We start from the raw sequence: 22,238 nt of genomic DNA, 5'->3' as shown, positions 1-22,238 counted from the left end.
CTGGTCCTAGCATTTGACATTGGGTTTGTTTGTGATGTTGAGTAACTGGTCCTAGCATTCGACATTGGGTTTATTTGTGATGTTGAGTATCTGGTCCTAGCATTTGACATTGGGTTTGTTTGTGATGTTGAGTATCTGGTCCTAGCATTTGACATTGGGTTTGTTTGTGATGTTGAGTATCTGGTCCTAGCATTTGACATTGGGTTTGTTTGTGATGTTGAGTATCTTGTCCTAGCATTTGACATTGGGTTTGTTTGTGATGTTGAGTATCTGGTCCTAGCATTCGACATTGGGTTTGTTTGTGATGTTGAGTATCTGGTCCTAGCATTTGACATTGGGTTTGTTTGTGATGTTGAGTATCTGGTCCTAGCATTCGACATTGGGTTTGTTTGTGATGTTGAGTATCTTGTTCTAGCATTTGACATTGGGTTTGTTTGTGATGTTGAGTATCTGGTCCTAGCATTCGACATTGGGTTTGTTTGTGATGTTGAGTATCTGGTCCTAGCATTCGACATTGGGTTTGTTTGTGATGTTGAGTATCTGGTCCTAGCATTCGACATTGGGTTTGTTTGTGATGTTGAGTATCTTGTTCTAGCATTTGACATTGGGTTTGTTTGTGATGTTGAGTATCTGGTCCTAGCATTTGACATTGGGTTTGTTTGTGATGTTGAGTATCTGGTACTAGCATTCGACATTGGGTTTGTTTGTGATGTTGAGTATCTGGTCCTAGCATTCGACATTGGGTTTGTTTGTGATGTTGAGTATCTTGTTCTAGCATTTGACATTGGGTTTGTTTGTGATGTTGAGTATCTGGTCCTAGCATTTGACATTGGGTTTGTTTGTGATGTTGAGTATCTGGTCCTAGCATTTGACATTGGGTTTGTTTGTGATGTTGAGTATCTGGTCCTAGCATTTGACATTGGGTTTGTTTGTGATGTTGAGTATCTGGTCCTAGCATTCGACATTGGGTTTGTTTGTGATGTTGAGTATTTGGTCCTAGCATTCGACATTGGGTTTGTTTGTGATGTTGAGTATCTTGTTCTAGCATTTGACATTGGGTTTGTTTGTGATGTTGAGTATCCGGTCCTAGCATTTGACATTGGGTTTGTTTGTGATGTTGAGTATCTGGTCCTAGCATTTGACATTGGGTTTGTTTGTGATGTTGAGTATCTGGTCCTAGCATTCGACATTGGGTTTGTTTGTGATGTTGAGTAACCGGTCCTAGCATTTGACATTGGGTTTGTTTGTGATGTTGAGTATCTGGTCCTAGCATTTGACATTGGGTTTGTTTGTGATGTTGAGTAACTGGTCCTAGCATTTGACATTGGGTTTGTTTGTGATGTTGAGTAACTGGTCCTAGCATTCGACATTGGGTTTATTTGTGATGTTGAGTATCTGGTCCTAGCATTTGACATTGGGTTTGTTTGTGATGTTGAGTATCTGGTCCTAGCATTTGACATTGGGTTTGTTTGTGATGTTGAGTATCTGGTCCTAGCATTTGACATTGGGTTTGTTTGTGATGTTGAGTATCTGGTCCTAGCATTTGACATTGGGTTTGTTTGTGATGTTGAGTAACTGGTCCTAGCATTTGACATTGGGTTTGTTTGTGATGTTGAGTATCCGGTCCTAGCATTTGACATTGGGTTTGTTTGTGATGTTGAGTAACTGGTCCTAGCATTCGACATTGGGTTTGTTTGTGATGTTGAGTATCTGGTCCTAGCATTTGACATTGGGATTGTTTGTGATGTTGAGTATCTGGTCCTAGCATTTGACATTGGGTTTGTTTGTGATGTTGAGTATCTGGTCCTAGCATTTGACATTGGGTTTGTTTGTGATGTTGAGTATCTGGTCCTAGCATTTGACATTGGGTTTGTTTGTGATGTTGAGTATCTGGTCCTAGCATTTGACATTGGGTTTGTTTGTGATGTTGAGTATCTGGCCCTAGCATTTGACATTGGGTTGTTTGTGATGTTGAGTGACCGGTCCTAGCATTTGACATTGGGTTTGTTTGTGATGTTGAGTATCTGGCCCTAGCATTTGACATTGGGTTTGTTTGTGATGTTGAGTATCTGGTCCTAGCATTTGACATTGGGTTTGTTTGTGATGTTGAGTATCTGGTCCTAGCATTTGACATTGGGTTTGTTTGTGATGTTGAGTATCCGGTCCTAGCATTTGACATTGGGTTTGTTTGTGATGTTGAGTATCTGGTCCTAGCATTTGACATTGGGTTTGTTTGTGATGTTGAGTATCTGGTCCTAGCATTTGACATTGGGTTTGTTTGTGATGTTGAGTATCTGGTCCTAGCATTTGACATTGGGTTTGTTTGTGATGTTGAGTATCTGGTCCTAGCATTTGACATTGGGTTTGTTTGTGATGTTGAGTATCTGGTCCTAGCATTTGACATTGGGTTTGTTTGTGATGTTGAGTATCTGGCCCTAGCATTTGACATTGGTTTGTTTGTGATGTTGAGTGACTGGTCCTAGCATTTGACATTGGGTTTGTTTGTGATGTTGAGTATCTGGTCCTAGCATTTGACATTGGGTTTGTTTGTGATGTTGAGTATCCAGTCCTAGCATTTGACATTGGGTTTGTTTGTGATGTTGAGTATCTGGTCCTAGCATTTGACATTGGGTTTGTTTGTGATGTTGAGTATCTGGTCCTAGCATTTGACATTGGGTTTGTTTGTGATGTTGAGTATCTGGTCCTAGCATTTGACATTGGGTTTGTTTGTGATGTTGAGTATCTGGTCCTAGCATTCGACATTGGGTTTGTTTGTGATGTTGAGTATCTTGTCCTAGCATTTGACATTGGGTTTGTTTGTGATGTTGAGTATCTGGTCCTAGCATTCGACATTGGGTTTGTTTGTGATGTTGAGTATCTGGTCCTAGCATTTGACATTGGGTTTGTTTGTGATGTTGAGTATCCAGTCCTAGCATTTGACATTGGGTTTGTTTGTGATGTTGAGTATCTGGTCCTAGCATTTGACATTGGGTTTGTTTGTGATGTTGAGTATCTGGTCCTAGCATTTGACATTGGGTTTGTTTGTGATGTTGAGTATCTGGTCCTAGCATTTGACATTGGGTTTGTTTGTGATGTTGAGTATCTGGTCCTAGCATTCGACATTGGGTTTGTTTGTGATGTTGAGTATCTTGTCCTAGCATTTGACATTGGGTTTGTTTGTGATGTTAAGTATCTGGTCCTAGCATTCGACATTGGGTTTGTTTGTGATGTTGAGTATCTGGTCCTAGCATTCGACATTGGGTTTGTTTGTGATGTTGAGTATCTTGTCCTAGCATTTGACATTGGGTTTGTTTGTAATGTTGAGTATCTGGTCCTAGCATTCGACATTGGGTTTGTTTGTGATGTTGAGTATCTGGTCCTAGCATTTGACATTGGGTTTGTTTGTGATGTTGAGTATCCGGTCCTAGCATTTGACATTGGGTTTGTTTGTGATGTTGAGTATCTGGTCCTAGCATTCGACATTGGGTTTGTTTGTGATGTTGAGTATCTGGTCCTAGCATTCGACATTGGGTTTGTTTGTGATGTTGAGTATCTTGTTCTAGCATTTGACATTGGGTTTGTTTGTGATGTTGAGTATCTGGTCCTAGCATTCGACATTGGGTTTGTTTGTGATGTTGAGTATCTGGTACTAGCATTCGACATTGGGTTTGTTTGTGATGTTGAGTATCTGGTCCTAGCATTCGACATTGGGTTTGTTTGTGATGTTGAGTATCTGGTCCTAGCATTTGACATTGGGTTTGTTTGTGATGTTGAGTATCCGGTCCTAGCATTTGACATTGGGTTTGTTTGTGATGTTGAGTATCTGGTCCTAGCATTTTACATTGGGTTTGTTTGTGATGTTGAGTATCTGGTCCTAGCATTCGACATTGGGTTTGTTTGTGATGTTGAGTAACCGGTCCTAGCATTTGACATTGGGTTTGTTTGTGATGTTGAGTATCTGGTCCTAGCATTTGACATTGGGTTTGTTTGTGATGTTGAGTAACTGGTCCTAGCATTCGACATTGGGTTTATTTGTGATGTTGAGTATCTGGTCCTAGCATTTGACATTGGGTTTGTTTGTGATGTTGAGTATCTGGTCCTAGCATTTGACATTGGGTTTGTTTGTGATGTTGAGTATCTGGTCCTAGCATTTGACATTGGGTTTGTTTGTGATGTTGAGTATCTTGTCCTAGCATTTGACATTGGGTTTGTTTGTGATGTTGAGTATCTGGTCCTAGCATTCGACATTGGGTTTGTTTGTGATGTTGAGTATCTGGTCCTAGCATTTGACATTGGGTTTGTTTGTGATGTTGAGTATCTGGTCCTAGCATTCGACATTGGGTTTGTTTGTGATGTTGAGTATCTTGTTCTAGCATTTGACATTGGGTTTGTTTGTGATGTTGAGTATCTGGTCCTAGCATTCGACATTGGGTTTGTTTGTGATGTTGAGTATCTGGTCCTAGCATTCGACATTGGGTTTGTTTGTGATGTTGAGTATCTGGTCCTAGCATTCGACATTGGGTTTGTTTGTGATGTTGAGTATCTTGTTCTAGCATTTGACATTGGGTTTGTTTGTGATGTTGAGTATCTGGTCCTAGCATTTGACATTGGGTTTGTTTGTGATGTTGAGTATCTGGTACTAGCATTCGACATTGGGTTTGTTTGTGATGTTGAGTATCTGGTCCTAGCATTCGACATTGGGTTTGTTTGTGATGTTGAGTATCTTGTTCTAGCATTTGACATTGGGTTTGTTTGTGATGTTGAGTATCTGGTCCTAGCATTTGACATTGGGTTTGTTTGTGATGTTGAGTATCTGGTCCTAGCATTTGACATTGGGTTTGTTTGTGATGTTGAGTATCTGGTCCTAGCATTTGACATTGGGTTTGTTTGTGATGTTGAGTATCTGGTCCTAGCATTCGACATTGGGTTTGTTTGTGATGTCGAGTATCTGGTCCTAGCATTCGACATTGGGTTTGTTTGTGATGTTGAGTATCTTGTTCTAGCATTTGACATTGGGTTTGTTTGTGATGTTGAGTATCTGGTCCTAGCATTCGACATTGGGTTTGTTTGTGATGTTGAGTATCTGGTCCTAGCATTTGACATTGGGTTTGTTTGTGATGTTGAGTATCTGGTCCTAGCATTCGACATTGGGTTTGTTTGTGATGTTGAGTAACTGGTCCTAGCATTTGACATTGGGTTTGTTTGTGATGTTGAGTATCTGGTCCTAGCATTTGACATTGGGTTTGTTTGTGATGTTGAGTATCTGGTCCTAGCATTTGACATTGGGTTTGTTTGTGATGTTGAGTATCTGGTCCTAGCATTTGACATTGGGTTTGTTTGTGATGTTGAGTATCTTGTCCTAGCATTTGACATTGGGTTTGTTTGTGATGTTGAGTATCTGGTCCTAGCATTCGACATTGGGTTTGTTTGTGATGTTGAGTATCTGGTCCTAGCATTTGACATTGGGTTTGTTTGTGATGTTGAGTATCTGGTCCTAGCATTCGACATTGGGTTTGTTTGTGATGTTGAGTATCTTGTTCTAGCATTTGACATTGGGTTTGTTTGTGATGTTGAGTATCTGGTCCTAGCATTCGACATTGGGTTTGTTTGTGATGTTGAGTATCTGGTCCTAGCATTCGACATTGGGTTTGTTTGTGATGTTGAGTATCTGGTCCTAGCATTCGACATTGGGTTTGTTTGTGATGTTGAGTATCTTGTTCTAGCATTTGACATTGGGTTTGTTTGTGATGTTGAGTATCTGGTCCTAGCATTTGACATTGGGTTTGTTTGTGATGTTGAGTATCTGGTACTAGCATTCGACATTGGGTTTGTTTGTGATGTTGAGTATCTGGTCCTAGCATTCGACATTGGGTTTGTTTGTGATGTTGAGTATCTGGTCCTAGCATTTGACATTGGGTTTGTTTGTGATGTTGAGTATCTGGTCCTAGCATTTGACATTGGGTTTGTTTGTGATGTTGAGTATCTGGTCCTAGCATTTGACATTGGGTTTGTTTGTGATGTTGAGTATCTGGTCCTAGCATTTGACATTGGGTTTGTTTGTGATGTTGAGTATCTGGTCCTAGCATTCGACATTGGGTTTGTTTGTGATGTCGAGTATCTGGTCCTAGCATTTGACATTGGGTTTGTTTGTGATGTTGAGTATCCGGTCCTAGCATTCGACATTGGGTTTGTTTGTGATGTTGAGTAACTGGTCCTAGCATTTGACATTGGGTTTGTTTGTGATGTTGAGTATCTGGTCCTAGCATTTGACATTGGGTTTGTTTGTGATGTTGAGTAACTGGTCCTAGCATTTGACATTGGGTTTGTTTGTGATGTTGAGTAACTGGTCCTAGCATTCGACATTGGGTTTATTTGTGATGTTGAGTATCTGGTCCTAGCATTTGACATTGGGTTTGTTTGTGATGTTGAGTATCTGGTCCTAGCACTTGACATTGGGTTTGTTTGTGATGTTGAGTATCTGGTCCTAGCATTTGACATTGGGTTTGTTTGTGATGTTGAGTATCTGGTCCTAGCATTTGACATTGGGTTTGTTTGTGATGTTGAGTAACTGGTCCTAGCATTTGACATTGGGTTTGTTTGTGATGTTGAGTAACTGGTCCTAGCATTCGACATTGGGTTTGTTTGTGATGTTGAGTATCTGGTCCTAGCATTTGACATTGGGATTGTTTGTGATGTTGAGTATCTGGTCCTAGCATTTGACATTGGGTTTGTTTGTGATGTTGAGTATCTGGTCCTAGCATTTGACATTGGGTTTGTTTGTGATGTTGAGTATCTGGTCCTAGCATTTGACATTGGGTTTGTTTGTGATGTTGAGTATCTGGTCCTAGCATTTGACATTGGGTTTGTTTGTGATGTTGAGTATCTGGCCCTAGCATTTGACATTGGGTTGTTTGTGATGTTGAGTGACCGGTCCTAGCATTTGACATTGGGTTTGTTTGTGATGTTGAGTATCTGGCCCTAGCATTTGACATTGGGTTTGTTTGTGATGTTGAGTATCTGGTCCTAGCATTTGACATTGGGTTTGTTTGTGATGTTGAGTATCTGGTCCTAGCATTTGACATTGGGTTTGTTTGTGATGTTGAGTATCCGGTCCTAGCATTTGACATTGGGTTTGTTTGTGATGTTGAGTATCTGGTCCTAGCATTTGACATTGGGTTTGTTTGTGATGTTGAGTATCTGGTCCTAGCATTTGACATTGGGTTTGTTTGTGATGTTGAGTATCTGGTCCTAGCATTTGACATTGGGTTTGTTTGTGATGTTGAGTATCTGGTCCTAGCATTTGACATTGGGTTTGTTTGTGATGTTGAGTATCTGGTCCTAGCATTTGACATTGGGTTTGTTTGTGATGTTGAGTATCTGGCCCTAGCATTTGACATTGGTTTGTTTGTGATGTTGAGTGACCGGTCCTAGCATTTGACATTGGGTTTGTTTGTGATGTTGAGTATCTGGTCCTAGCATTTGACATTGGGTTTGTTTGTGATGTTGAGTATCCAGTCCTAGCATTTGACATTGGGTTTGTTTGTGATGTTGAGTATCTGGTCCTAGCATTTGACATTGGGTTTGTTTGTGATGTTGAGTATCTGGTCCTAGCATTCGACATTGGGTTTGTTTGTGATGTTGAGTATCTTGTCCTAGCATTTGACATTGGGTTTGTTTGTGATGTTGAGTATCTGGTCCTAGCATTCGACATTGGGTTTGTTTGTGATGTTGAGTATCTGGTCCTAGCATTTGACATTGGGTTTGTTTGTGATGTTGAGTATCCAGTCCTAGCATTTGACATTGGGTTTGTTTGTGATGTTGAGTATCTGGTCCTAGCATTTGACATTGGGTTTGTTTGTGATGTTGAGTATCTGGTCCTAGCATTTGACATTGGGTTTGTTTGTGATGTTGAGTATCTGGTCCTAGCATTTGACATTGGGTTTGTTTGTGATGTTGAGTATCTGGTCCTAGCATTCGACATTGGGTTTGTTTGTGATGTTGAGTATCTTGTCCTAGCATTTGACATTGGGTTTGTTTGTGATGTTGAGTATCTGGTCCTAGCATTCGACATTGGGTTTGTTTGTGATGTTGAGTATCTGGTCCTAGCATTCGACATTGGGTTTGTTTGTGATGTTGAGTATCTTGTCCTAGCATTTGACATTGGGTTTGTTTGTAATGTTGAGTATCTGGTCCTAGCATTCGACATTGGGTTTGTTTGTGATGTTGAGTATCTGGTCCTAGCATTTGACATTGGGTTTGTTTGTGATGTTGAGTATCCGGTCCTAGCATTTGACATTGGGTTTGTTTGTGATGTTGAGTATCTGGTCCTAGCATTCGACATTGGGTTTGTTTGTGATGTTGAGTATCTGGTCCTAGCATTCGACATTGGGTTTGTTTGTGATGTTGAGTATCTTGTTCTAGCATTTGACATTGGGTTTGTTTGTGATGTTGAGTATCTGGTCCTAGCATTCGACATTGGGTTTGTTTGTGATGTTGAGTATCTGGTACTAGCATTCGACATTGGGTTTGTTTGTGATGTTGAGTATCTGGTCCTAGCATTCGACATTGGGTTTGTTTGTGATGTTGAGTATCTGGTCCTAGCATTTGACATTGGGTTTGTTTGTGATGTTGAGTATCCGGTCCTAGCATTTGACATTGGGTTTGTTTGTGATGTTGAGTATCTGGTCCTAGCATTTTACATTGGGTTTGTTTGTGATGTTGAGTATCTGGTCCTAGCATTCGACATTGGGTTTGTTTGTGATGTTGAGTAACCGGTCCTAGCATTTGACATTGGGTTTGTTTGTGATGTTGAGTATCTGGTCCTAGCATTTGACATTGGGTTTGTTTGTGATGTTGAGTAACTGGTCCTAGCATTCGACATTGGGTTTATTTGTGATGTTGAGTATCTGGTCCTAGCATTTGACATTGGGTTTGTTTGTGATGTTGAGTATCTGGTCCTAGCATTTGACATTGGGTTTGTTTGTGATGTTGAGTATCTGGTCCTAGCATTTGACATTGGGTTTGTTTGTGATGTTGAGTATCTTGTCCTAGCATTTGACATTGGGTTTGTTTGTGATGTTGAGTATCTGGTCCTAGCATTCGACATTGGGTTTGTTTGTGATGTTGAGTATCTGGTCCTAGCATTTGACATTGGGTTTGTTTGTGATGTTGAGTATCTGGTCCTAGCATTCGACATTGGGTTTGTTTGTGATGTTGAGTATCTTGTTCTAGCATTTGACATTGGGTTTGTTTGTGATGTTGAGTATCTGGTCCTAGCATTCGACATTGGGTTTGTTTGTGATGTTGAGTATCTGGTCCTAGCATTCGACATTGGGTTTGTTTGTGATGTTGAGTATCTGGTCCTAGCATTCGACATTGGGTTTGTTTGTGATGTTGAGTATCTTGTTCTAGCATTTGACATTGGGTTTGTTTGTGATGTTGAGTATCTGGTCCTAGCATTTGACATTGGGTTTGTTTGTGATGTTGAGTATCTGGTACTAGCATTCGACATTGGGTTTGTTTGTGATGTTGAGTATCTGGTCCTAGCATTCGACATTGGGTTTGTTTGTGATGTTGAGTATCTTGTTCTAGCATTTGACATTGGGTTTGTTTGTGATGTTGAGTATCTGGTCCTAGCATTTGACATTGGGTTTGTTTGTGATGTTGAGTATCTGGTCCTAGCATTTGACATTGGGTTTGTTTGTGATGTTGAGTATCTGGTCCTAGCATTTGACATTGGGTTTGTTTGTGATGTTGAGTATCTGGTCCTAGCATTCGACATTGGGTTTGTTTGTGATGTCGAGTATCTGGTCCTAGCATTCGACATTGGGTTTGTTTGTGATGTTGAGTATCTTGTTCTAGCATTTGACATTGGGTTTGTTTGTGATGTTGAGTATCTGGTCCTAGCATTCGACATTGGGTTTGTTTGTGATGTTGAGTATCTGGTCCTAGCATTTGACATTGGGTTTGTTTGTGATGTTGAGTATCTGGTCCTAGCATTCGACATTGGGTTTGTTTGTGATGTTGAGTAACTGGTCCTAGCATTTGACATTGGGTTTGTTTGTGATGTTGAGTATCTGGTCCTAGCATTTGACATTGGGTTTGTTTGTGATGTTGAGTATCTGGTCCTAGCATTTGACATTGGGTTTGTTTGTGATGTTGAGTATCTGGTCCTAGCATTTGACATTGGGTTTGTTTGTGATGTTGAGTATCTTGTCCTAGCATTTGACATTGGGTTTGTTTGTGATGTTGAGTATCTGGTCCTAGCATTCGACATTGGGTTTGTTTGTGATGTTGAGTATCTGGTCCTAGCATTTGACATTGGGTTTGTTTGTGATGTTGAGTATCTGGTCCTAGCATTCGACATTGGGTTTGTTTGTGATGTTGAGTATCTTGTTCTAGCATTTGACATTGGGTTTGTTTGTGATGTTGAGTATCTGGTCCTAGCATTCGACATTGGGTTTGTTTGTGATGTTGAGTATCTGGTCCTAGCATTCGACATTGGGTTTGTTTGTGATGTTGAGTATCTGGTCCTAGCATTCGACATTGGGTTTGTTTGTGATGTTGAGTATCTTGTTCTAGCATTTGACATTGGGTTTGTTTGTGATGTTGAGTATCTGGTCCTAGCATTTGACATTGGGTTTGTTTGTGATGTTGAGTATCTGGTACTAGCATTCGACATTGGGTTTGTTTGTGATGTTGAGTATCTGGTCCTAGCATTCGACATTGGGTTTGTTTGTGATGTTGAGTATCTGGTCCTAGCATTTGACATTGGGTTTGTTTGTGATGTTGAGTATCTGGTCCTAGCATTTGACATTGGGTTTGTTTGTGATGTTGAGTATCTGGTCCTAGCATTTGACATTGGGTTTGTTTGTGATGTTGAGTATCTGGTCCTAGCATTTGACATTGGGTTTGTTTGTGATGTTGAGTATCTGGTCCTAGCATTCGACATTGGGTTTGTTTGTGATGTCGAGTATCTGGTCCTAGCATTTGACATTGGGTTTGTTTGTGATGTTGAGTATCCGGTCCTAGCATTCGACATTGGGTTTGTTTGTGATGTTGAGTAACTGGTCCTAGCATTTGACATTGGGTTTGTTTGTGATGTTGAGTATCTGGTCCTAGCATTTGACATTGGGTTTGTTTGTGATGTTGAGTAACTGGTCCTAGCATTTGACATTGGGTTTGTTTGTGATGTTGAGTAACTGGTCCTAGCATTCGACATTGGGTTTATTTGTGATGTTGAGTATCTGGTCCTAGCATTTGACATTGGGTTTGTTTGTGATGTTGAGTATCTGGTCCTAGCACTTGACATTGGGTTTGTTTGTGATGTTGAGTATCTGGTCCTAGCATTTGACATTGGGTTTGTTTGTGATGTTGAGTATCTGGTCCTAGCATTTGACATTGGGTTTGTTTGTGATGTTGAGTAACTGGTCCTAGCATTTGACATTGGGTTTGTTTGTGATGTTGAGTAACTGGTCCTAGCATTCGACATTGGGTTTGTTTGTGATGTTGAGTATCTGGTCCTAGCATTTGACATTGGGATTGTTTGTGATGTTGAGTATCTGGTCCTAGCATTTGACATTGGGTTTGTTTGTGATGTTGAGTATCTGGTCCTAGCATTTGACATTGGGTTTGTTTGTGATGTTGAGTATCTGGTCCTAGCATTTGACATTGGGTTTGTTTGTGATGTTGAGTATCTGGTCCTAGCATTTGACATTGGGTTTGTTTGTGATGTTGAGTATCTGGTCCTAGCATTTGACATTGGGATTGTTTGTGATGTTGAGTATCTGGTCCTAGCATTCGACATTGGGTTTGTTTGTGATGTTGAGTATCTGGTCCTAGCACTTGACATTGGGTTTGTTTGTGATGTTGAGTATCTGGTCCTAGCATTTGACATTGGGTTTGTTTGTGATGTTGAGTATCTGGTCCTAGCATTCGACATTGGGTTTGTTTGTGATGTTGAGTATCTTGTCCTAGCATTTGACATTGGGTTTGTTTGTGATGTTAAGTATCTGGTCCTAGCATTCGACATTGGGTTTGTTTGTGATGTTGAGTATCTGGTCCTAGCATTCGACATTGGGTTTGTTTGTGATGTTGAGTATCTTGTCCTAGCATTTGACATTGGGTTTGTTTGTAATGTTGAGTATCTGGTCCTAGCATTCGACATTGGGTTTGTTTGTGATGTTGAGTATCTGGTCCTAGCATTTGACATTGGGTTTGTTTGTGATGTTGAGTATCCGGTCCTAGCATTTGACATTGGGTTTGTTTGTGATGTTGAGTATCTGGTCCTAGCATTCGACATTGGGTTTGTTTGTGATGTTGAGTATCTGGTCCTAGCATTCGACATTGGGTTTGTTTGTGATGTTGAGTATCTTGTTCTAGCATTTGACATTGGGTTTGTTTGTGATGTTGAGTATCTGGTCCTAGCATTCGACATTGGGTTTGTTTGTGATGTTGAGTATCTGGTACTAGCATTCGACATTGGGTTTGTTTGTGATGTTGAGTATCTGGTCCTAGCATTCGACATTGGGTTTGTTTGTGATGTTGAGTATCTGGTCCTAGCATTTGACATTGGGTTTGTTTGTGATGTTGAGTATCCGGTCCTAGCATTTGACATTGGGTTTGTTTGTGATGTTGAGTATCTGGTCCTAGCATTTTACATTGGGTTTGTTTGTGATGTTGAGTATCTGGTCCTAGCATTCGACATTGGGTTTGTTTGTGATGTTGAGTAACCGGTCCTAGCATTTGACATTGGGTTTGTTTGTGATGTTGAGTATCTGGTCCTAGCATTTGACATTGGGTTTGTTTGTGATGTTGAGTAACTGGTCCTAGCATTCGACATTGGGTTTATTTGTGATGTTGAGTATCTGGTCCTAGCATTTGACATTGGGTTTGTTTGTGATGTTGAGTATCTGGTCCTAGCATTTGACATTGGGTTTGTTTGTGATGTTGAGTATCTGGTCCTAGCATTTGACATTGGGTTTGTTTGTGATGTTGAGTATCTTGTCCTAGCATTTGACATTGGGTTTGTTTGTGATGTTGAGTATCTGGTCCTAGCATTCGACATTGGGTTTGTTTGTGATGTTGAGTATCTGGTCCTAGCATTTGACATTGGGTTTGTTTGTGATGTTGAGTATCTGGTCCTAGCATTCGACATTGGGTTTGTTTGTGATGTTGAGTATCTTGTTCTAGCATTTGACATTGGGTTTGTTTGTGATGTTGAGTATCTGGTCCTAGCATTCGACATTGGGTTTGTTTGTGATGTTGAGTATCTGGTCCTAGCATTCGACATTGGGTTTGTTTGTGATGTTGAGTATCTGGTCCTAGCATTCAACATTGGGTTTGTTTGTGATGTTGAGTATCTTGTTCTAGCATTTGACATTGGGTTTGTTTGTGATGTTGAGTATCTGGTCCTAGCATTTGACATTGGGTTTGTTTGTGATGTTGAGTATCTGGTACTAGCATTCGACATTGGGTTTGTTTGTGATGTTGAGTATCTGGTCCTAGCATTCGACATTGGGTTTGTTTGTGATGTTGAGTATCTTGTTCTAGCATTTGACATTGGGTTTGTTTGTGATGTTGAGTATCTGGTCCTAGCATTTGACATTGGGTTTGTTTGTGATGTTGAGTATCTGGTCCTAGCATTTGACATTGGGTTTGTTTGTGATGTTGAGTATCTGGTCCTAGCATTTGACATTGGGTTTGTTTGTGATGTTGAGTATCTGGTCCTAGCATTCGACATTGGGTTTGTTTGTGATGTCGAGTATCTGGTCCTAGCATTCGACATTGGGTTTGTTTGTGATGTTGAGTATCTTGTTCTAGCATTTGACATTGGGTTTGTTTGTGATGTTGAGTATCTGGTCCTAGCATTCGACATTGGGTTTGTTTGTGATGTTGAGTATCTGGTCCTAGCATTTGACATTGGGTTTGTTTGTGATGTTGAGTATCTGGTCCTAGCATTCGACATTGGGTTTGTTTGTGATGTTGAGTAACTGGTCCTAGCATTTGACATTGGGTTTGTTTGTGATGTTGAGTATCTGGTCCTAGAATTTGACATTGGGTTTGTTTGTGATGTTGAGTATCTGGTCCTAGCATTTGACATTGGGTTTGTTTGTGATGTTGAGTATCTGGTCCTAGCATTTGACATTGGGTTTGTTTGTGATGTTGAGTATCTTGTCCTAGCATTTGACATTGGGTTTGTTTGTGATGTTGAGTATCTGGTCCTAGCATTCGACATTGGGTTTGTTTGTGATGTTGAGTATCTGGTCCTAGCATTTGACATTGGGTTTGTTTGTGATGTTGAGTATCTGGTCCTAGCATTCGACATTGGGTTTGTTTGTGATGTTGAGTATCTTGTTCTAGCATTTGACATTGGGTTTGTTTGTGATGTTGAGTATCTGGTCCTAGCATTCGACATTGGGTTTGTTTGTGATGTTGAGTATCTGGTCCTAGCATTCGACATTGGGTTTGTTTGTGATGTTGAGTATCTGGTCCTAGCATTCGACATTGGGTTTGTTTGTGATGTTGAGTATCTTGTTCTAGCATTTGACATTGGGTTTGTTTGTGATGTTGAGTATCTGGTCCTAGCATTTGACATTGGGTTTGTTTGTGATGTTGAGTATCTGGTACTAGCATTCGACATTGGGTTTGTTTGTGATGTTGAGTATCTGGTCCTAGCATTCGACATTGGGTTTGTTTGTGATGTTGAGTATCTGGTCCTAGCATTTGACATTGGGTTTGTTTGTGATGTTGAGTATCTGGTCCTAGCATTTGACATTGGGTTTGTTTGTGATGTTGAGTATCTGGTCCTAGCATTTGACATTGGGTTTGTTTGTGATGTTGAGTATCTGGTCCTAGCATTTGACATTGGGTTTGTTTGTGATGTTGAGTATCTGGTCCTAGCATTCGACATTGGGTTTGTTTGTGATGTCGAGTATCTGGTCCTAGCATTTGACATTGGGTTTGTTTGTGATGTTGAGTATCCGGTCCTAGCATTCGACATTGGGTTTGTTTGTGATGTTGAGTAACTGGTCCTAGCATTTGACATTGGGTTTGTTTGTGATGTTGAGTATCTGGTCCTAGCATTTGACATTGGGTTTGTTTGTGATGTTGAGTAACTGGTCCTAGCATTTGACATTGGGTTTGTTTGTGATGTTGAGTAACTGGTCCTAGCATTCGACATTGGGTTTATTTGTGATGTTGAGTATCTGGTCCTAGCATTTGACATTGGGTTTGTTTGTGATGTTGAGTATCTGGTCCTAGCACTTGACATTGGGTTTGTTTGTGATGTTGAGTATCTGGTCCTAGCATTTGACATTGGGTTTGTTTGTGATGTTGAGTATCTGGTCCTAGCATTTGACATTGGGTTTGTTTGTGATGTTGAGTAACTGGTCCTAGCATTTGACATTGGGTTTGTTTGTGATGTTGAGTAACTGGTCCTAGCATTCGACATTGGGTTTGTTTGTGATGTTGAGTATCTGGTCCTAGCATTTGACATTGGGATTGTTTGTGATGTTGAGTATCTGGTCCTAGCATTTGACATTGGGTTTGTTTGTGATGTTGAGTATCTGGTCCTAGCATTTGACATTGGGTTTGTTTGTGATGTTGAGTATCTGGTCCTAGCATTTGACATTGGGTTTGTTTGTGATGTTGAGTATCTGGTCCTAGCATTTGACATTGGGTTTGTTTGTGATGTTGAGTATCTGGCCCTAGCATTTGACATTGGGTTGTTTGTGATGTTGAGTGACCGGTCCTAGCATTTGACATTGGGTTTGTTTGTGATGTTGAGTATCTGGCCCTAGCATTTGACATTGGGTTTGTTTGTGATGTTGAGTATCTGGTCCTAGCATTTGACATTGGGTTTGTTTGTGATGTTGAGTATCTGGTCCTAGCATTTGACATTGGGTTTGTTTGTGATGTTGAGTATCCGGTCCTAGCATTTGACATTGGGTTTGTTTGTGATGTTGAGTATCTGGTCCTAGCATTTGACATTGGGTTTGTTTGTGATGTTGAGTATCTGGTCCTAGCATTTGACATTGGGTTTGTTTGTGATGTTGAGTATCTGGTCCTAGCATTTGACATTGGGTTTGTTTGTGATGTTGAGTATCTGGTCCTAGCATTTGACATTGGGTTTGTTTGTGATGTTGAGTATCTGGTCCTAGCATTTGACATTGGGTTTGTTTGTGATGTTGAGTATCTGGCCCTAGCATTTGACATTGGTTTGTTTGTGATGTTGAGTGACCGGTCCTAGCATTTGACATTGGGTTTGTTTGTGATGTTGAGTATCTGGTCCTAGCATTTGACATTGGGTTTGTTTGTGATGTTGAGTATCCAGTCCTAGCATTTGACATTGGGTTTGTTTGTGATGTTGAGTATCTGGTCCTAGCATTTGACATTGGGTTTGTTTGTGATGTTGAGTATCTGGTCCTAGCATTCGACATTGGGTTTGTTTGTGATGTTGAGTATCTTGTCCTAGCATTTGACATTGGGTTTGTTTGTGATGTTGAGTATCTGGTCCTAGCATTCGACATTGGGTTTGTTTGTGATGTTGAGTATCTGGTCCTAGCATTTGACATTGGGTTTGTTTGTGATGTTGAGTATCCAGTCCTAGCATTTGACATTGGGTTTGTTTGTGATGTTGAGTATCTGGTCCTAGCATTTGACATTGGGTTTGTTTGTGATGTTGAGTATCTGGTCCTAGCATTTGACATTGGGTTTGTTTGTGATGTTGAGTATCTGGTCCTAGCATTTGACATTGGGTTTGTTTGTGATGTTGAGTATCTGGTCCTAGCATTCGACATTGGGTTTGTTTGTGATGTTGAGTATCTTGTCCTAGCATTTGACATTGGGTTTGTTTGTGATGTTGAGTATCTGGTCCTAGCATTCGACATTGGGTTTGTTTGTGATGTTGAGTATCTGGTCCTAGCATTCGACATTGGGTTTGTTTGTGATGTTGAGTATCTTGTCCTAGCATTTGACATTGGGTTTGTTTGTAATGTTGAGTATCTGGTCCTAGCATTCGACATTGGGTTTGTTTGTGATGTTGAGTATCTGGTCCTAGCATTTGACATTGGGTTTGTTTGTGATGTTGAGTATCCGGTCCTAGCATTTGACATTGGGTTTGTTTGTGATGTTGAGTATCTGGTCCTAGCATTCGACATTGGGTTTGTTTGTGATGTTGAGTATCTGGTCCTAGCATTCGACATTGGGTTTGTTTGTGATGTTGAGTATCTTGTTCTAGCATTTGACATTGGGTTTGTTTGTGATGTTGAGTATCTGGTCCTAGCATTCGACATTGGGTTTGTTTGTGATGTTGAGTATCTGGTACTAGCATTCGACATTGGGTTTGTTTGTGATGTTGAGTATCTGGTCCTAGCATTCGACATTGGGTTTGTTTGTGATGTTGAGTATCTGGTCCTAGCATTTGACATTGGGTTTGTTTGTGATGTTGAGTATCCGGTCCTAGCATTTGACATTGGGTTTGTTTGTGATGTTGAGTATCTGGTCCTAGCATTTTACATTGGGTTTGTTTGTGATGTTGAGTATCTGGTCCTAGCATTCGACATTGGGTTTGTTTGTGATGTTGAGTAACCGGTCCTAGCATTTGACATTGGGTTTGTTTGTGATGTTGAGTATCTGGTCCTAGCATTTGACATTGGGTTTGTTTGTGATGTTGAGTAACTGGTCCTAGCATTCGACATTGGGTTTATTTGTGATGTTGAGTATCTGGTCCTAGCATTTGACATTGGGTTTGTTTGTGATGTTGAGTATCTGGTCCTAGCATTTGACATTGGGTTTGTTTGTGATGTTGAGTATCTGGTCCTAGCATTTGACATTGGGTTTGTTTGTGATGTTGAGTATCTTGTCCTAGCATTTGACATTGGGTTTGTTTGTGATGTTGAGTATCTGGTCCTAGCATTCGACATTGGGTTTGTTTGTGATGTTGAGTATCTGGTCCTAGCATTTGACATTGGGTTTGTTTGTGATGTTGAGTATCTGGTCCTAGCATTCGACATTGGGTTTGTTTGTGATGTTGAGTATCTTGTTCTAGCATTTGACATTGGGTTTGTTTGTGATGTTGAGTATCTGGTCCTAGCATTCGACATTGGGTTTGTTTGTGATGTTGAGTATCTGGTCCTAGCATTCGACATTGGGTTTGTTTGTGATGTTGAGTATCTGGTCCTAGCATTCGACATTGGGTTTGTTTGTGATGTTGAGTATCTTGTTCTAGCATTTGACATTGGGTTTGTTTGTGATGTTGAGTATCTGGTCCTAGCATTTGACATTGGGTTTGTTTGTGATGTTGAGTATCTGGTACTAGCATTCGACATTGGGTTTGTTTGTGATGTTGAGTATCTGGTCCTAGCATTCGACATTGGGTTTGTTTGTGATGTTGAGTATCTTGTTCTAGCATTTGACATTGGGTTTGTTTGTGATGTTGAGTATCTGGTCCTAGCATTTGACATTGGGTTTGTTTGTGATGTTGAGTATCTGGTCCTAGCATTTGACATTGGGTTTGTTTGTGATGTTGAGTATCTGGTCCTAGCATTTGACATTGGGTTTGTTTGTGATGTTGAGTATCTGGTCCTAGCATTCGACATTGGGTTTGTTTGTGATGTCGAGTATCTGGTCCTAGCATTCGACATTGGGTTTGTTTGTGATGTTGAGTATCTTGTTCTAGCATTTGACATTGGGTTTGTTTGTGATGTTGAGTATCTGGTCCTAGCATTCGACATTGGGTTTGTTTGTGATGTTGAGTATCTGGTCCTAGCATTTGACATTGGGTTTGTTTGTGATGTTGAGTATCTGGTCCTAGCATTCGACATTGGGTTTGTTTGTGATGTTGAGTAACTGGTCCTAGCATTTGACATTGGGTTTGTTTGTGATGTTGAGTATCTGGTCCTAGCATTTGACATTGGGTTTGTTTGTGATGTTGAGTATCTGGTCCTAGCATTTGACATTGGGTTTGTTTGTGATGTTGAGTATCTGGTCCTAGCATTTGACATTGGGTTTGTTTGTGATGTTGAGTATCTTGTCCTAGCATTTGACATTGGGTTTGTTTGTGATGTTGAGTATCTGGTCCTAGCATTCGACATTGGGTTTGTTTGTGATGTTGAGTATCTGGTCCTAGCATTTGACATTGGGTTTGTTTGTGATGTTGAGTATCTGGTCCTAGCATTCGACATTGGGTTTGTTTGTGATGTTGAGTATCTTGTTCTAGCATTTGACATTGGGTTTGTTTGTGATGTTGAGTATCTGGTCCTAGCATTCGACATTGGGTTTGTTTGTGATGTTGAGTATCTGGTCCTAGCATTCGACATTGGGTTTGTTTGTGATGTTGAGTATCTGGTCCTAGCATTCGACATTGGGTTTGTTTGTGATGTTGAGTATCTTGTTCTAGCATTTGACATTGGGTTTGTTTGTGATGTTGAGTATCTGGTCCTAGCATTTGACATTGGGTTTGTTTGTGATGTTGAGTATCTGGTACTAGCATTCGACATTGGGTTTGTTTGTGATGTTGAGTATCTGGTCCTAGCATTCGACATTGGGTTTGTTTGTGATGTTGAGTATCTGGTCCTAGCATTTGACATTGGGTTTGTTTGTGATGTTGAGTATCTGGTCCTAGCATTTGACATTGGGTTTGTTTGTGATGTTGAGTATCTGGTCCTAGCATTTGACATTGGGTTTGTTTGTGATGTTGAGTATCTGGTCCTAGCATTTGACATTGGGTTTGTTTGTGATGTTGAGTATCTGGTCCTAGCATTCGACATTGGGTTTGTTTGTGATGTCGAGTATCTGGTCCTAGCATTTGACATTGGGTTTGTTTGTGATGTTGAGTATCCGGTCCTAGCATTCGACATTGGGTTTGTTTGTGATGTTGAGTAACTGGTCCTAGCATTTGACATTGGGTTTGTTTGTGATGTTGAGTATCTGGTCCTAGCATTTGACATTGGGTTTGTTTGTGATGTTGAGTAACTGGTCCTAGCATTTGACATTGGGTTTGTTTGTGATGTTGAGTAACTGGTCCTAGCATTCGACATTGGGTTTATTTGTGATGTTGAGTATCTGGTCCTAGCATTTGACATTGGGTTTGTTTGTGATGTTGAGTATCTGGTCCTAGCACTTGACATTGGGTTTGTTTGTGATGTTGAGTATCTGGTCCTAGCATTTGACATTGGGTTTGTTTGTGATGTTGAGTATCTGGTCCTAGCATTTGACATTGGGTTTGTTTGTGATGTTGAGTAACTGGTCCTAGCATTTGACATTGGGTTTGTTTGTGATGTTGAGTAACTGGTCCTAGCATTCGACATTGGGTTTGTTTGTGATGTTGAGTATCTGGTCCTAGCATTTGACATTGGGATTGTTTGTGATGTTGAGTATCTGGTCCTAGCATTTGACATTGGGTTTGTTTGTGATGTTGAGTATCTGGTCCTAGCATTTGACATTGGGTTTGTTTGTGATGTTGAGTATCTGGTCCTAGCATTTGACATTGGGTTTGTTTGTGATGTTGAGTATCTGGTCCTAGCATTTGACATTGGGTTTGTTTGTGATGTTGAGTATCTGGCCCTAGCATTTGACATTGGGTTGTTTGTGATGTTGAGTGACCGGTCCTAGCATTTGACATTGGGTTTGTTTGTGATGTTGAGTATCTGGCCCTAGCATTTGACATTGGGTTTGTTTGTGATGTTGAGTATCTGGTCCTAGCATTTGACATTGGGTTTGTTTGTGATGTTGAGTATCTGGTCCTAGCATTTGACATTGGGTTTGTTTGTGATGTTGAGTATCCGGTCCTAGCATTTGACATTGGGTTTGTTTGTGATGTTGAGTATCTGGTCCTAGCATTTGACATTGGGTTTGTTTGTGATGTTGAGTATCTGGTCCTAGCATTTGACATTGGGTTTGTTTGTGATGTTGAGTATCTGGTCCTAGCATTTGACATTGGGTTTGTTTGTGATGTTGAGTATCTGGTCCTAGCATTTGACATTGGGTTTGTTTGTGATGTTGAGTATCTGGTCCTAGCATTTGACATTGGGTTTGTTTGTGATGTTGAGTATCTGGCCCTAGCATTTGACATTGGTTTGTTTGTGATGTTGAGTGACCGGTCCTAGCATTTGACATTGGGTTTGTTTGTGATGTTGAGTATCTGGTCCTAGCATTTGACATTGGGTTTGTTTGTGATGTTGAGTATCCAGTCCTAGCATTTGACATTGGGTTTGTTTGTGATGTTGAGTATCTGGTCCTAGCATTTGACATTGGGTTTGTTTGTGATGTTGAGTATCTGGTCCTAGCATTTGACATTGGGTTTGTTTGTGATGTTGAGTATCTGGTCCTAGCATTTGACATTGGGTTTGTTTGTGATGTTGAGTATCTGGTCCTAGCATTCGACATTGGGTTTGTTTGTGATGTTGAGTATCTTGTCCTAGCATTTGACATTGGGTTTGTTTGTGATGTTGAGTATCTGGTCCTAGCATTCGACATTGGGTTTGTTTGTGATGTTGAGTATCTGGTCCTAGCATTTGACATTGGGTTTGTTTGTGATGTTGAGTATCCAGTCCTAGCATTTGACATTGGGTTTGTTTGTGATGTTGAGTATCTGGTCCTAGCATTTGACATTGGGTTTGTTTGTGATGTTGAGTATCTGGTCCTAGCATTTGACATTGGGTTTGTTTGTGATGTTGAGTATCTGGTCCTAGCATTTGACATTGGGTTTGTTTGTGATGTTGAGTATCTGGTCCTAGCATTCGACATTGGGTTTGTTTGTGATGTTGAGTATCTTGTCCTAGCATTTGACATTGGGTTTGTTTGTGATGTTGAGTATCTGGTCCTAGCATTCGACATTGGGTTTGTTTGTGATGTTGAGTATCTGGTCCTAGCATTCGACATTGGGTTTGTTTGTGATGTTGAGTATCTTGTCCTAGCATTTGACATTGGGTTTGTTTGTGATGTTGAGTATCTGGTCCTAGCATTCGACATTGGGTTTGTTTGTGATGTTGAGTATCGGGTCCTAGCATTTGACATTGGGTTTGTTTGTGATGTTGAGTATCCGGTCCTAGCATTTGACATTGGGTTTGTTTGTGATGTTGAGTATCTGGTCCTAGCATTCGACATTGGGTTTGTTTGTGATGTTGAGTATCTGGTCCTAGCATTCGACATTGGGTTTGTTTGTGATGTTGAGTATCTTGTTCTAGCATTTGACATTGGGTTTGTTTGTGATGTTGAGTATCTGGTCCTAGCATTCG

General features: G+C 40.5%; 1 protein-coding gene across 1 annotated transcript in view; it reads left to right on the top strand.

The window, feature by feature from the left end:
* The window catches only part of LOC100377801 (protein MAK16 homolog), a 28,864-nt gene that overhangs the window by 5,404 nt on the left and 1,222 nt on the right, over window positions 1-22,238 (top strand). The window lies entirely within an intron of this gene.

The sequence above is a fragment of the Saccoglossus kowalevskii genome, chromosome 10 (assembly GCF_978046115.1).
Source record: "Saccoglossus kowalevskii chromosome 10, keSacKowa6.1, whole genome shotgun sequence".
NCBI classification, from domain to species: Eukaryota; Metazoa; Hemichordata; class Enteropneusta; family Harrimaniidae; genus Saccoglossus; species Saccoglossus kowalevskii.
This window is presented reverse-complemented; position numbering and strand designations above follow the sequence as displayed.